At 48.8% G+C, this 13,780-nt stretch overlaps 1 non-coding gene across 1 annotated transcript; it reads right to left on the bottom strand.

Annotated features, from left to right (window-relative positions):
- Positions 1-8,964: 8,964 nt before the first annotated feature.
- TRNAP-CGG (transfer RNA proline (anticodon CGG)) lies at positions 8,965-9,036 on the bottom strand. The gene has a single exon. It is a non-coding gene; the product is annotated as a tRNA-Pro (tRNA).
- Between the last annotated feature and the right edge of the window lie 4,744 nt (positions 9,037-13,780).

Below are 13,780 nucleotides of genomic sequence, written 5' to 3'. Positions count from 1 at the left end.
TGCAAGAGAGGGGCTGAGGAAAGGAAATGTACCTGTCTCGCCTTTCTTTGTCGACACCTGAACCGCACCGTAAGGGAAGGGAGGAAGATGGGAGTGAACGAAGACACCGTATTCTGCAGACACGCCTTTGTTCATTCCAAACCACGGTGCAAGAATAATTATTCTTACCCGCTCCTGCCGCGCGCGCCGCGCTTAGCGGTCGGTTCGGGTGTCCACCGAGATGACAGAGAATTACTGCGCCATTTTCTTTCCTAAAAAAGCGGTGCGTTCAAAGGGCAAGCCGTGGCGCAGTACTTCTCTGTCATCTCGGTGGACACCCGAACCACAGAAAGGGAGAAACGCCACCACCCGTTCGGCGCGATGCCTTGCCCTTTGAACGCAACGCTTTTCGAGGACAGGAAATTCTCTGTCATCTCGGTGGACCCCCGAACCGCACCGTACAGGAAGGAAGTGGGAGTGAAAGAAGAGGGAAGCTTCTAGACACTAGAGAGTTTTAGTATAGGGTCACCCTATCGCTTTTGGTCATAGGGGAATAGCGGGATGCTACTGCGCATGCGCAGAACGCTAACGCCCCTTGGGTGTTTGGGTGAGCGGGCGACGCTAACGCTAAATCGGCGTAATAGCGTGCGCCCCAAAGCCGCTTTACGTTGGGTCAACATGGCGGCGCCCATCGAAGCGGGGCCTCTCGCTTCACCACCGATTCGTCGTTGCCAGTACTCTGTGGCTCACGCTCACGGCAAACTAAAGGCGCACGAGGCTTTCGCTTTGGCTGAGGTTGCCTGAACAACAAAATTTGAACGATAAAACACGCCAAATTTTCAGATTGCTTCCGTGTTTACAGAGCTGCTAGGCTTAGCGAGTACGCGTCGACTGACGTCAGAAAGCGCGGGAGGTTCGAACTACTGATATCCACAAACAGGTTTGCAATTTTGGTCTTTCTGTGTGGATAGTCTTGGCACGAATTTAACATGTCCGCATTATAAAAAAAATATTTGCATCATTTTTCCCATTTCCTAACTGGAATTTGGTAACTGCAACAGTTTGCATGTCGTTTTATTTACACAGTGAAAAAATACAGCATATAAATTAACTTATTTTTTTCTCAAAGCTTCTCTTTCCTGCCGTTATGGCGCTGCCTTCAGGCAACGCAAAGCGACCATCCGTGACCATATTCTACAGACAGAAAAAGTGAACCCGTTCCCCTAACGCTAAGCGCATGCGGATAGGGTCACCCTATTCGCCACGACGCTATTCTAAAACTCTTAAATCGTCCGTTAGCGTCAGCCGCTCGTTTTGGCGACCGAGGCACGCAGAAATCTCCCAGCACGTGGGGGCCCTCGTGTGGAGAGTATAATGCCATGTAAAACAAATGGGCAAAACTTTCATAAATCAGCTTTACTAAGAGCGCTACCAAGACACACCACCAGGCAAACCAGGCGCAGCCAGAGCTGTTGCTTTCGCAACTTACCGGGCTTAACCAAGCTAAGCCTCTGCCAAATTTTTTTTTTAAGGCATACCGGGGGATTCTAACGAACGCGTTTTGTACGCTGTGCATTGGCCGCAATGTGAAGGTAATAAAGACGTACGGACCACTGTGAGGCATTGCACTTGCAAAGCATAAGAGGATCCCATTCGTAGACATAACTGGCTCCACGACTATTTGCCAAACTACAATATTTTGACGAGAAGCACTCCTAATGAGGGCATTATTGAGAGCTAATGAGGGCTAATGAGTGCATTATTTGTTGCGTAATCTCGTAGGCGCTTCTTGGTGGCTTAAAGCGGCTCCGCGAGACGCGATGCAGTGCTGCCGGTTGTCCGCTGTCCGCTTTAAAGAGATTAGGTTTAACCTTGCATGCTGTCTGCTCTGCAGCATGCAACGTTATATTTAATATGTTTACTAACGCTCAAAGCGGATTTGTCTGAACCACTCAGGATATGCTCGTAAGGAAGGAAGGGCAATGTACTGGCTGCGCCCAGACACTCTTAGCATCTTCATCGTCCATGCGGTTGGTTATAACTCAGAACAAGCCCTCACTTACTAGCTATCGCGACTACGTTTTCCTATATTGAAGGACGGGTTTACTTCATCTGAGAGCTTAGGGCATCGTGGCATATTTCAAAACAGCGTTATTATGGCTGAATGCTGCAACTGGTTACAGGCATAGCGGACAAGGGAAGTGGATGAGGGGCTCGTTATGCACATGAGAGAAGCCAACAGCTACTGAAAAAAAGGAACACATGGGGACTATTTTTTACTTATTTATGTTGTGCTGTGGATCAGTGTAGAATCTTACAGCATATTTTATCACTTAAATATAATTGATTAGTAGAGGAGAAGAAGAAACAGCCACATGCCACCGGTGGGAACCGAACCCAGAGCACCGAACGCGTAATTCTCAGGTCGTGGGCTCGGTTCCCACCGGTGGCATGTGGTTGATTTCTTCTGCTTTTATAATGAATTATATTTAAGCGATAAAATATTGTGTATTATTCTACAGTGATCAACCACACAAATTAGTATATATGGAAAAAATCCCTGTGTTGCTTGGTTTGTGTGGCTGTTGGCTTTTCTCACATATATGTATGTATGTATGTATGTATGTATGTATGTATGTATGTATGTATGTATGTATGTATGTATGTATGTATGTATGTATGTATGTATGTATGTATGTATGTATGTATGTATGTATGTATGTATGTATGTATGTATGTATGTATGTATGTATGTATGTATGTATGTATGTACATTATATTTATTGTAACGTGCTTTGCGTCGACGACGAAGTGGAGCAGATAGGAGAGGAGAGGAAAACGAAGCTGGTCGGTCTGGCTGGTTTGAGCTCTCCGCTCCGTCATAAACCTCTCAAAAAGACGTCCCAGATGTGCTCAGTGTCAGCTGAGTACGTAACAGTTGTGGTGGAGGTGCGGGGTACCAACACGGATCCCTCTGTTCCTCGACGCAGCCGCAAAGTTGTTGGTTTACCACCCCTGTTGACCAAATGTTTTTAGGGGAATCCCCCAAGGTGGAGTAGATTTGTAATAAGGGAGTAATTACTCATTGACGTCCACCCGGGCGCAGCCGGCTGCAAAGGAAAGCTATACAGCTAACTGGATGGTGTCGCCGGCGTGCAGCACGCCCTGTACGCCGATGACATAACCATATGGGCCACGCAGGGCAGCACAGGAGACATTGAAACCAGCCTGCAAGCAGCGGCGACGATAGTAGACCGCAACGCCCGCCGCTGCGGTCTTCAATGTTCCCCTCAAAAATCGGAATTTGTGCACCTCCGCCCCTCACAGAAGTGCGCAACTAAAATCTATCTTTCTCTTGAGAGTGGTGCCATACGCGAAAGTGACGAGATACGGGTACTAGGACTCTACATCCACAAACACAGACGGCCAGACACTACATTGGCCAAACTACGAAAGGTGGGGGACCAGGTGGGCCGTATGGTCCGCCGGGTTTCCAACAAACGCGGGGGGTTACGAAGTAAGGATGCCTTGCGGCTGGCAAACGCCCTTGTAACCAGTCGAATTCTCTATTCGACTCCTTATCTCCACCTACGGAAACAAAAGGAGGATGCGCTTGAGGTCATCCTTCGCAAAATTATTAAGCGTGCCCATGACCTCCCCATCAATACTTCAAACAGCCGGCTTATGGCTCTTGGGGTGGTGAATACTTTCCGGGAGCTCCGGGAGGCGCACCTTACAAACCAGTACACGCGCTTGTCGCTAACGGAGTCGGATCGCCGCCTTCTTGCTCGACTCAATATCCAAGACACCCCTCCAATGGAAGACAGGTTTCGCATCCCAGAAATGTGGAAACATGCCCTCCACGTGCGGCCTCTTCCAGCAAACATGTCACACGAAGACCATAATGGTCGGCGCCCGGCACGAGCGGAAGCGCTAGCCCGACATTATGGCAACAAAACAGGTGTATACTACGTGGACGCCTCCGGTCCTCACCACGGGGGATGGTACACGGCCGCGGTAGTTCACAACAGCAACACAGTTAACGGCCTCACCTTCAGAGCCAGAAGTGCAACACAAGCAGAAGAGGTCGCGATTGCTCTCGCGGCCTCACATTCCGATTCAAAATACATAATCACCGACTCGCGAGGGGCCTGTTGGAACGTCCAACAAGGCTGCACTCCCTTCCTAGCCTATCGAATATACCAAAATTGCATACGGGATACGGACCCCGCACACCGTTACATTATATGGGCCCCTGCTCAACAGGGGTTGCCAGGAAACGAGGCAGCAGACGCAGCCGCCCGCGCGCTCTCTCACCGGGCTGTTTTCTCCTCCTCACCCGATCAGGAACCCGATTTTAATCCGGTGTATACAGTCAAAGAAATTACAGCCTACTATCAAAACAGTCATCGCCTTTACCCAAGCCCATGTAAAGGCCTCAAGAAGGCGGATGAGCGGCTCCTTCTCCGCCTTCTCACCAATACATTACTGTGCCCGGCAGCACTAAAGCATTTTGACCCCTCCTGTAACGGCAGCTGCCCGCACTGTAGTGCGGTGTCTTCTGACACCTATCACATGGTGCGGGCCTGCCCCTCCAACCCGGCTATTCCCCCCATCCCCAACCCAACCCGGGAGGACTCGGAGGCGACCCTGCTCGGCTGCCACGACTAACAGGCCCATCAAGCCTTAGTCGGGCGAGCCCGGGCGGCGGCCACCGCCACTGGCGTCCCATACTAGGGACCTCCACCTATTGTTTGTAAGGATCGGTCCCTTACGGGCTGATCCAAGCATACCTCCTGTCCTTTCTTAATAAATGTTTTCACCACCACCACCTTCTCAGAAACTTCGTAGTTAAAGAAAAATTCGTCCTGGTCCGGGGATCGAACCCGGGACCACCGCTTCACCGGAGCAGTCGCTCTACCAATTGAGCTAACCGGGACGGCAAGCCTATGGTAGGGCGACCCCTTCCATTGGATATGCCTCGGGACACTGACGCCGAGCAAGCAGCACCCGCGGCGAGCGACTCGCAGCATCACCGCGAACCGTGCACCTTTGCTGGAAGGTCCGATGAAGACGTCGACGATTGGCTCACTAATTACGAGCGGGTAAGCCGGTACAACCGATGGGATGCTACAGTGACGCTAGCCAACGTCGTATTCTTCTTGGAAGCGACAGCCCTGATTTGGTTTGACAACCATGAAGACTCCTTCACAACGTGGGACCGTTTTACAGAAGAAATAAAGAAGTGTTTTGGTGACGGATCTGCCAAAAAGAAACGAGCTGAACAAACGCTGCTTCAACGGGCCCAATTACCTGGTGAGACTTGCACTATGTATATCGAAGACATCATAAAATTGTGCCGGGTGGTGAATTCACGGATGTCTGAGGAAGATAAGGTTGGGCACTTACTTAAAAGGATCGCAGAAGATGCCTACAACTTTCTTATTAGCAAAGACAGCTTGAAGTCTACTGCCGACGTCATCCGGCACTGCAGAACGTCCGAGGCCCTGAAGCTTCGTCGTATTGTCCCGAAATTTGGATGCCTGGCCAATGTCACCTCCGTCGCCAGCGTTGACTTCGCTGCTCTAGTGCCGATGGCTGACATGATTCGAGAAATTTTGCGCGAGGAACTCCTCCGACATCAAGAACCTGTGCACCGTGATGACGCCCAGCAGGATGGTTGAGCATTGCAGGGAGAGCCCGCGACACCATCCACTTCTTGGGTTCCAGCTGGCAGTGCGCAGAACTTCGTCGACGCAAAGCACGTCACACTTATTTTACAAAGCACGTGACAATTTTTTGGCGTTCGCCAAATTGACACTTCTTATAGTTAAGGACCAGGCCCGCTCTTTCAATGCAATCGAGGACGATAGCGAGGCGGCTGTTATGTTCGTTAAATGTCTTCCCAAAGATCACAACATCGCCCAAATAACACAAACAAATCCGCCACTTCAGACCACTCAAAATAGTGTCCATAAATCTTTCAAGTGTGGCAGGTGCATTGCAAAGTCCAAAAGGCATAACGTTGAATTCATACAGTCCGTCAGGTGTGTCAAATGCCGTCTTTTCTTTGTCGTCCGGGTGCATTGGTAATTGCAAGTGCCCTGATCTCAAATCAACCGAGGAAAATTATGAGGTGGAGTGAAGACAGTCGATGGCATCCTTTATGCGTGGGAGCGGATACACGTCTTTTTTGGTGATGGCATTCAGGCCACGATAGTCCACACAGAATCGCCACGTATTATCTTTATATTTGAGGAGGATAACTGGAGCCGCCCAAGAGCTTGAAGATTCCTGGATAACTCCTCGGTTTAACATGTCCTGAACTTGTTGGTCTATTAGCTCACGTTCGGTCGGTGATACGCGGTAAGGCCTCTGTCGTATTGGAGGTGCGGAGCCGGTGTCGATCACATGATGAATGCGAGAACGTGGAATGGGTGCTGGATTTTCTCTGGAGAAATCAAACACAGTGACATACTTCGAAAGCAGTTCTACCAAAATGCGGCGCTCGGTTGTGGAAAGAGACTTATTAACCATAGCCTGAACTTTGGACTCTTCACAGGGGTGTTCCAGCTCTTCCAAAGCGCGGTTACTGAGTGCTGCGATTGAAACAGACAAACTGTCCTCGAGATGCGCAAGTTTCATGCCACGGCGGGCTCTTCCGAATAGTTCACTGTCCACAGCGCGGTGTGGCCGCCCGTCACGGGAACTATGCAACGGGGCACGAGGACACTCTTTTTAGCGCACGTAAGTGCAGCGGGTTCCACCACGGCGTTTAAGAAGTCGCACAAAATTTTAGATGAAACAACCGGCACGAATACGGCGGACGTCGCCGGAACAACTGTGTCTTCCGACACAGAGAACGCTCCGAAATCAAGAGAGGAGCTTTCCACAAGAGCCGACATCAGACTAGAGTTCAATGAAATCCCTCCTGTACGACAATCTAACGTTGCACCACACTGCTGCAAAAAGTCAATCCCAAGTATGACGTCATGCGTAGAACGTGACAGCACAGTAAATTCAGTCCTGAACATTTGTCCACCGATAATAACATTCGCCGACCAGACACCAAGTGGAACTAATCTTTCACCACCAACACCCCGAGACACCGCATCCTGATCCCAGCCGAACATTACTTTTCGTCCCAAACTATTCTTAAACGTCAAACTCATTACAGATACCGCCGCACCGGTGTCTACTAACGCCATAGTTCTAATTCCGTCGATAAGTACTTCAAGTTTGTTCTTTAACATAAACACAGGAAGAGGTATTGATGTCATCGCACCGCCGGCGGCCTCACCTCCATCGGCCGCGCCGTCTAGTTTCCCGAACGGGGACAGCGGCGCCGAGGGGACGGCGATCTTCGTTGATATGAAGGTGGTGGAGTCAGGCTGCGGTCAGAGGCACGCAATGAGTTTCGCAACAGTGCCGCAGGGTAGTTACTCCAAGAGGATGATGGCGTTGGGTGCGAGCTTCAACATCGGGGTTAAGAGAAGGGTTCGGCCATGGGCGGCGGTCTTTTCGCATGGGACCTCGTCGGCGGCAATATCGGGATATGTGTCCGATCATGCCACAGCGGTAACACACTGGTGGAGGGCGCCAGCCGGTCAACGTATGGCGCCTGCCAAGCAGGGTCAAAACGTTGGTTGTAGTCAGGTCGAGGCTGCTGTCGCGCGAAGTCAGCGCCTGTGTAGGCGCGCCGTCTTCCCGCAGACTGGGAGGCGGACGGTAAATCGCAGGGTTTCCGGTCGGCGAATGGTAACCGCTGGGTTATCGTGTGTGTTGACCATCTAACACGATACTGTGAAACAACCGCCATACCGTCCGCCACTGCTTCTGATGTGTCTACTTTTCTCGTGCGCTCTCTCATTCTCCGTCATGGACCTCCTCGCGTCCTCATCAGTGATCGTGGGCGCCAGTTTACCGCGGATCTTGTCGAAGAACTACTTCGTAGCTGTGAATGCAATTTTCGTCACTCGACACCGTATCACCCACAAACGAACGGCCTCGTCGAACGCACAAACCGCACCCTCACCACTATGCTGGCCATGTACGTCGATTCTGACCATAAGAAGTGGGATGACATCCACCCTTTTATTACGTATGCGTGCAAAACTGCACAACATGAAACAACTGGTTACAGCCCATTTTACCTTGTGTACGCTCGCGTTCCCCGCCACTGCATCGACACGATGCTTCCTTTTTCTATCCACAACGAGCCTTCCATCGCCGCCACACTCTGCCGAGCTGAAGAAGCACGTCGAATTGCCCGCCTCCGGATTTTGGACTCACAGCAGCGCTCTAAACACCGCTACGACATCCGTCACCAGCCCATCTCCTATGACCCTGGCGATCAAGTGTGGTTGTGGACACCGCTACGGAAGCGTGGCTTGTGTCAGAAGCACTGTCCCACTACACTGGCCCTTTTGTTGTGCTTGAGCGCATCGGTGATTTGAACTACGTCGTCTCGCGCCTTACTGACAGTGGCCGGTGCTCACGAAAGACCCAGGTGGTGCATATTACTAGGCAGAAACCATTCAGTCCTCGAGACACTGCTTAGCTCGCCGTGGGCGGCTCCGTCTGCGGAGGGAGAAGTGTAACGTGCTTTGCGTCGACGACGAAGTGGAGGAGATCGGAGAGTAGAGGAAAACGAAGCTGGTGTCTGGCTGGTTTGAGCTCTCCGCTCCTTCATAAACCTCTCAAAAAGACGTCCCAGACGTGCTCAGGGTCAGCTGAGTACGTAACAATATATATATATATATATATATATATATATATATATATATATATAGCAAACAAGGGAAGGGGAATGAGGGGCTCGTTATAAATATGACAGAAGCCAACAGCCACAGAAACCAAGGGGCACAGGGGATTTTTTTTTTAAATTTATTTATTTAGTTTGTGGTGTTGATCAATTTAGAATATTACAGAATATGTTATCGCTTAAAAATAATTGATTAGAAAAGCAGAAGAAAAACAACCTCATGCCGCCGGTGGGATCCGAACCCACGACCTCCGAATTCCGCATCCGGTGCTCTACCTCTGAGCTACGGCGACGGCTGTCAATTCTTCTGCTTTCGGGGGTATTTATGTTTACAAGTAACCTAACCTTGAGAGTGTTCATCACCGCCACACACGTTCATAAGCGGCGGACGTAGAACGTCCTGAGTTACCGCAGGTGTGACGTAGAACGTCATCGAAGGGAGAGGGTGGAAGCTGCGTGAGAACCCTCTTATGCTTCCTATGGCGTCAAGGCTGCCAGAATCGAGGCCCTCGCTAAGCAATTAAGCAAACAAGGAAAGAATGAGGGGCTCGTTATAAATATGACAGAAGCCAACAGCCACAGAAACCAAGGGGCCAGGGGACTTTTTTTTAAATTTATTTATTTAGTTTGTGGTGTTGATCAATTTAGAATATTACAGAATATGTTATCGCTTAGAGATAATTGATTAGAAAAGCAGAAGAAAAAACAACCTCATGCTCCCGGTGGGATCCGAACCCACGACCTCCGAATTACGCATCCGGTGCTCTACCTCTGAGCTACGGCGACGGCTGTCAATTCTTCTGCTTTCGGGGGTATTTATGTTTACAAGTAACCTAACGTTTAGAGTGTTCATCCGTAATTCGACACCCGTAATTCCGAGGTCGTGGGTTCGGATCCCACCGGCGGCATGAGGTTGTTTTTTCTTCTGCTTTTCTAATCAATTATCTTTACGCGATAACATATTCTGTAATATTCTAAATTGATCAACACCACAAACTAAATAAATAAATTAAAATAAAATCCCCTGTGCCCCTTGGTTTCTGTGGCTGTTGGCTTCTGTCATATATATATATATATATATATATATATATATATATATATATACATTACGATGAAAAAACTTGCTCGACTGCTGATAATATAAGGAAAGAGTTGAAGTACACTTCTTAAAGAAACATTTATTTACCGACGGTTTCGGACGGTGGACCGTCCTTCATCAGGGTAAGGTTGTTTGTGAACAAAGACGATCCACTTGCTCACGGCACCGCACACAGATGGAGAGGGAAAGACGCTCTCCTTTGAGGAAACAAAACAAAAGACGAAAAGCAAGACAGTGGCGGACAAGGGTGTTCCTGCCGATTAAGGGGAAAATAAGGGCTGCAAAGCGAGCAGACAAAAAAGAAAAGAACGAATTCAAGACAAGGGGAAAAGAATGGGTGGGAGGAAGGGAAGGAGGCAAAAGGTTGTAGCGGAAGTGGAGAGGGGTGAGCTGTCTGCGAGGAAAACCGTTGAGAAGAAATATTGTGTGCGGAGGCTTCCTTCGGCGGGAGCGGGACGTTCGAACACGCGGGAAGAAAACATTATCGCGCCCGTTGCATCACAGTGCCAACCGCCCGACAGAAGTGTGGTTACTGACTGTTTGAATGTGAGTTACGGCGGCGGCGCGATCACATTGACGGAGAGTTAACCGGCCAGACGCCGGACGGAAACCTGATCCCGTGGCTGGGCCTCGCGGAGACCAAGCGCCAGCCCCCGGCCGCTGCTCGTCAGCCGCGCGCCCCCTCGCAAAGACACTGCGCCGCCGACGAGGTGCCCTTTCAAGGAGCGAAGTGGGGGCAGAGCAACGAAAAACGAGAGAAAGAGAGGGCGTACGCAGAGCAGAAAAAATAAAAAGAAGAAAAGAAGAAAACAAAAGAAAAAAAGAAGAAAACAAAGAAAAAAAGGGAAAAAAGGAAAGAAAAGAAGACATGAGAACTTGCAAAAAGTGAAAAAAAAGGGGGGGGGGGGGGGAGGGTGGCTTGCTAAGTACCTCCCTCATTTACCTCACGTTTTTGAAAAACACGAAGTAGCCCGAACTCACTTACGGCCCCTTGTTAGCGCCCTGCGCCTTCGTAAGGCAGGCAAGTAGAAAATTGGGCTATCTAGCTGGACGACCGACGAACGCGATTCACAGTGATCCTCAACCATATTAGTGTATAGCAACACTCCTAATCCTCGTTCGCAAACCAATGTAATGTATTGAGTATCATTCTTTTCGTTCTATTTGAAATGGCATTTAAAAAAAAGGCGGGGGGGAAGGGGGGGTGGAAGGCCCTCTTATGGTTTACTGCAGAAGTTTCCGCAGCAATGTTTGGGCATAAGGAAGAAAAGAAAGGTTGGGGTAGGAGACAGGCGGCATGTAGACGCAAACACCCATAAATGGTATGACCTCAGGCGATTCAGTCGATGAGGCTGTGAATCTCACTGGGCCTCTGATTTCTGAAGTGCGGAGAGAGCTCCGGGGTTCTCATTTATACCGGCCTGCACCGTATTAATTTTGAAAAAAAGTATGACTCCCGTTGTTCCCGCTCACGGGTACTTTTGAAACCGGTCTGTAGCAGAGTGACTTTAATTTTGTCGAAATCATGATTTTCTTGACGGACGTGTTTCGACAGGGGGAGGAGAGGAAGTGATTTGGCATGCGCGCGGTGATTATTGAATCGAATTCGGAAGGGATTCTCGGTCTGGCCAATGTATTGCATTTGACAGTTGCCGCACTCGAGCATGTACAGTACGTTACTACTGCCACAATTCAAGTTCTCTCGAATGGAGTGTTTGAAATTAGAGTGTGTGCTCTGAGCCAACGTCGTTTTCTGCATGTGCTTGCAAACTTGACACCGATTCTTCCCGCAAGGCACGCAACCTACAGGCTCTTGTTTACTGATAGTAGAGTGAACCACATAATTTTGCAAATTTTTTGGTCGTCGGTAGGTGACCCGTGGAGCCGTTGGGAAAGTCTTTGAGAGTCGGTCGCTTTGTTCGATGATGTTAAAATGCTTTCTTAGAATTTTATTTACATTCGGAAGGTTGTTCGCAAAGGTTAAGACTAGATTATAGCGGTGTTCATTGGGAGCTGCTGACGCGGATCCCCAAACAGTTCGTCACGATTTCTCTCTTCCGCTTTTCTAATTGCATCGTCGACAATAGAGAGCGGATAGTGCTGATGATTCAAAACCTCCCGCATACGATTAGAATTATCCTTAAAATCTTCTGAGCGTGAGCACAATCGTTTGAATCTGATGGCCTGAGGTATGGAATAGAGGTTTTGCAGTGGCATGGGTGGCAGCTCTTGTAATGGAGGTACTGTTGTCTATCAGTGGGCTTCCTGTAGACACTGGTGATTAAGGTGCCCTGTTCTATTCGAATGAAGACGTCCAAAAAGTTGATTTGATTGGTCGAATAGGTGTGCGTAAAAGATAGGTTTGGATGTATGTTGTTAAATAATGAGATAAACTGGATGAGCTGGTCCTCAGTGCCGGTCCATTCCATGAATACATCGTCTAGGAAGCGTCTGTAGAAAGCCGGTTTTGTTGGATATGAACGAAGAAAGTCCGATTCAATGGTGTTCATGAATATGTTGGCATAGTTTGGCGCCATCTTTGTGCCCATAGCGGTGCCACTCGTTTGTAGGTAGAAAGAGTTGTTGAATTCGAAGGAGTTGAGTTTGAGAACCAGATTAGTCAGTTCTGCGAAGGTACTTTTGCTGGGGGAATCCAGGCTTTTGTATTTCTCATACGATGTGATCAGAGCCCGGATGCCGTCATCATGCGGTATATTAGTGTACAGGAATACCACGTCCAGGGTTACGAGAAAAGCTCCTTCTGGAACAGTAAATTCACTTAATTCTTTTAGAAAATGAGTAGTGTCACGAATATAAGATGTGTGTTTAGGAGGGATATGCCTGATCAGAGAATCAATGTAGCTGGAGATCGGTTCCGTGAGTGTGCCAATGCCGCAAACGATCGGTCGACCCGGATGATTTTCTTTATGTACCTTTGGGAGCATGTAAAAGCGTCCTGGAGACGCATTTAATGGCGTCAGCGCCTTACTTACTCGTGGCGGTAATTCACCTTCATTGGTGAGTTGTTTCAAGGTTTTTTCTGTAATTTTGCTGTGCTCAGTGGTGGGGTCTGATGCAAGCAAGCGATAGAAATTGGAGTTATTGAGTTGGCGGTACCCCTCTTGGATATACTTTTCTTTATCTAAAATTACTATGCCACCTCCTTTGTCAGCGGGTTTAATAACAATGTCCGTTCGCTTGCTGAGTGATTCCAAGGCGTCACGCTCTTCCCTGGAAAGATTCGGTGGTCCCGGTTTGTGTGCCTCGAAGGCCTGAATGATGTCTCGTTGAATCGCTTTTAGATACATGTCCAGATGTTTATCCCTACCGGATCTCGGTGTCCACTGTTCCTGAGAGGGACGGAATGTGTTACAATTTTGGTTCGGCTTATCAGAAAAGTAATAACTCCAATTTCTCCAATTTCTCCAATTTCTCCAATAACTCCAATAACTCCAATTTCTATCGCTTGCTTGCATCATACCCCACCACTGAGCACAGCAAAATTATAGGAAAAACCTAGAAACAACTCACCAATGAAGGTGAATTACCGCCACGAGTAAGTAAGGCGCTGACGCCATTAAATGCGTCTCCAGGGCGCTTTTACATGCTCCCAGAAGTACATAAAGAAAATCATCCGGGTCGACCGATCGTTTCCGGCATTGGCACACTCACGGAACCGATCTCCAGCTACATTGATTCTCTGATCAGGCATATCCCTCCTAAACACACATCTTACATTCGTGACACTACTCATTTTCTAAAAGAATTAAGTGAATTTACTGTTCCAGAAGGAGCTTTTCTGGTAACCCTGGACGTGGTATCCCTGTACACTAATATACCGCATGATGACGGCATCCGGGCTCTGATCACATCTTATGAGAAATACAAAAGCCTGGATTCCCCCAGCAAAAGTACCCTCGCAGAACTGACTAATCTGG

The sequence above is a fragment of the Amblyomma mixtum genome, chromosome 4 (genome assembly GCF_055824585.1).
Source record: "Amblyomma mixtum isolate Tamu chromosome 4, ASM5582458v1, whole genome shotgun sequence".
Classification (NCBI taxonomy): domain Eukaryota; kingdom Metazoa; phylum Arthropoda; class Arachnida; order Ixodida; family Ixodidae; genus Amblyomma; species Amblyomma mixtum.
Note: the sequence above shows the minus strand (reverse complement) of the source record. Positions and strands in the feature narration are given on the sequence as shown.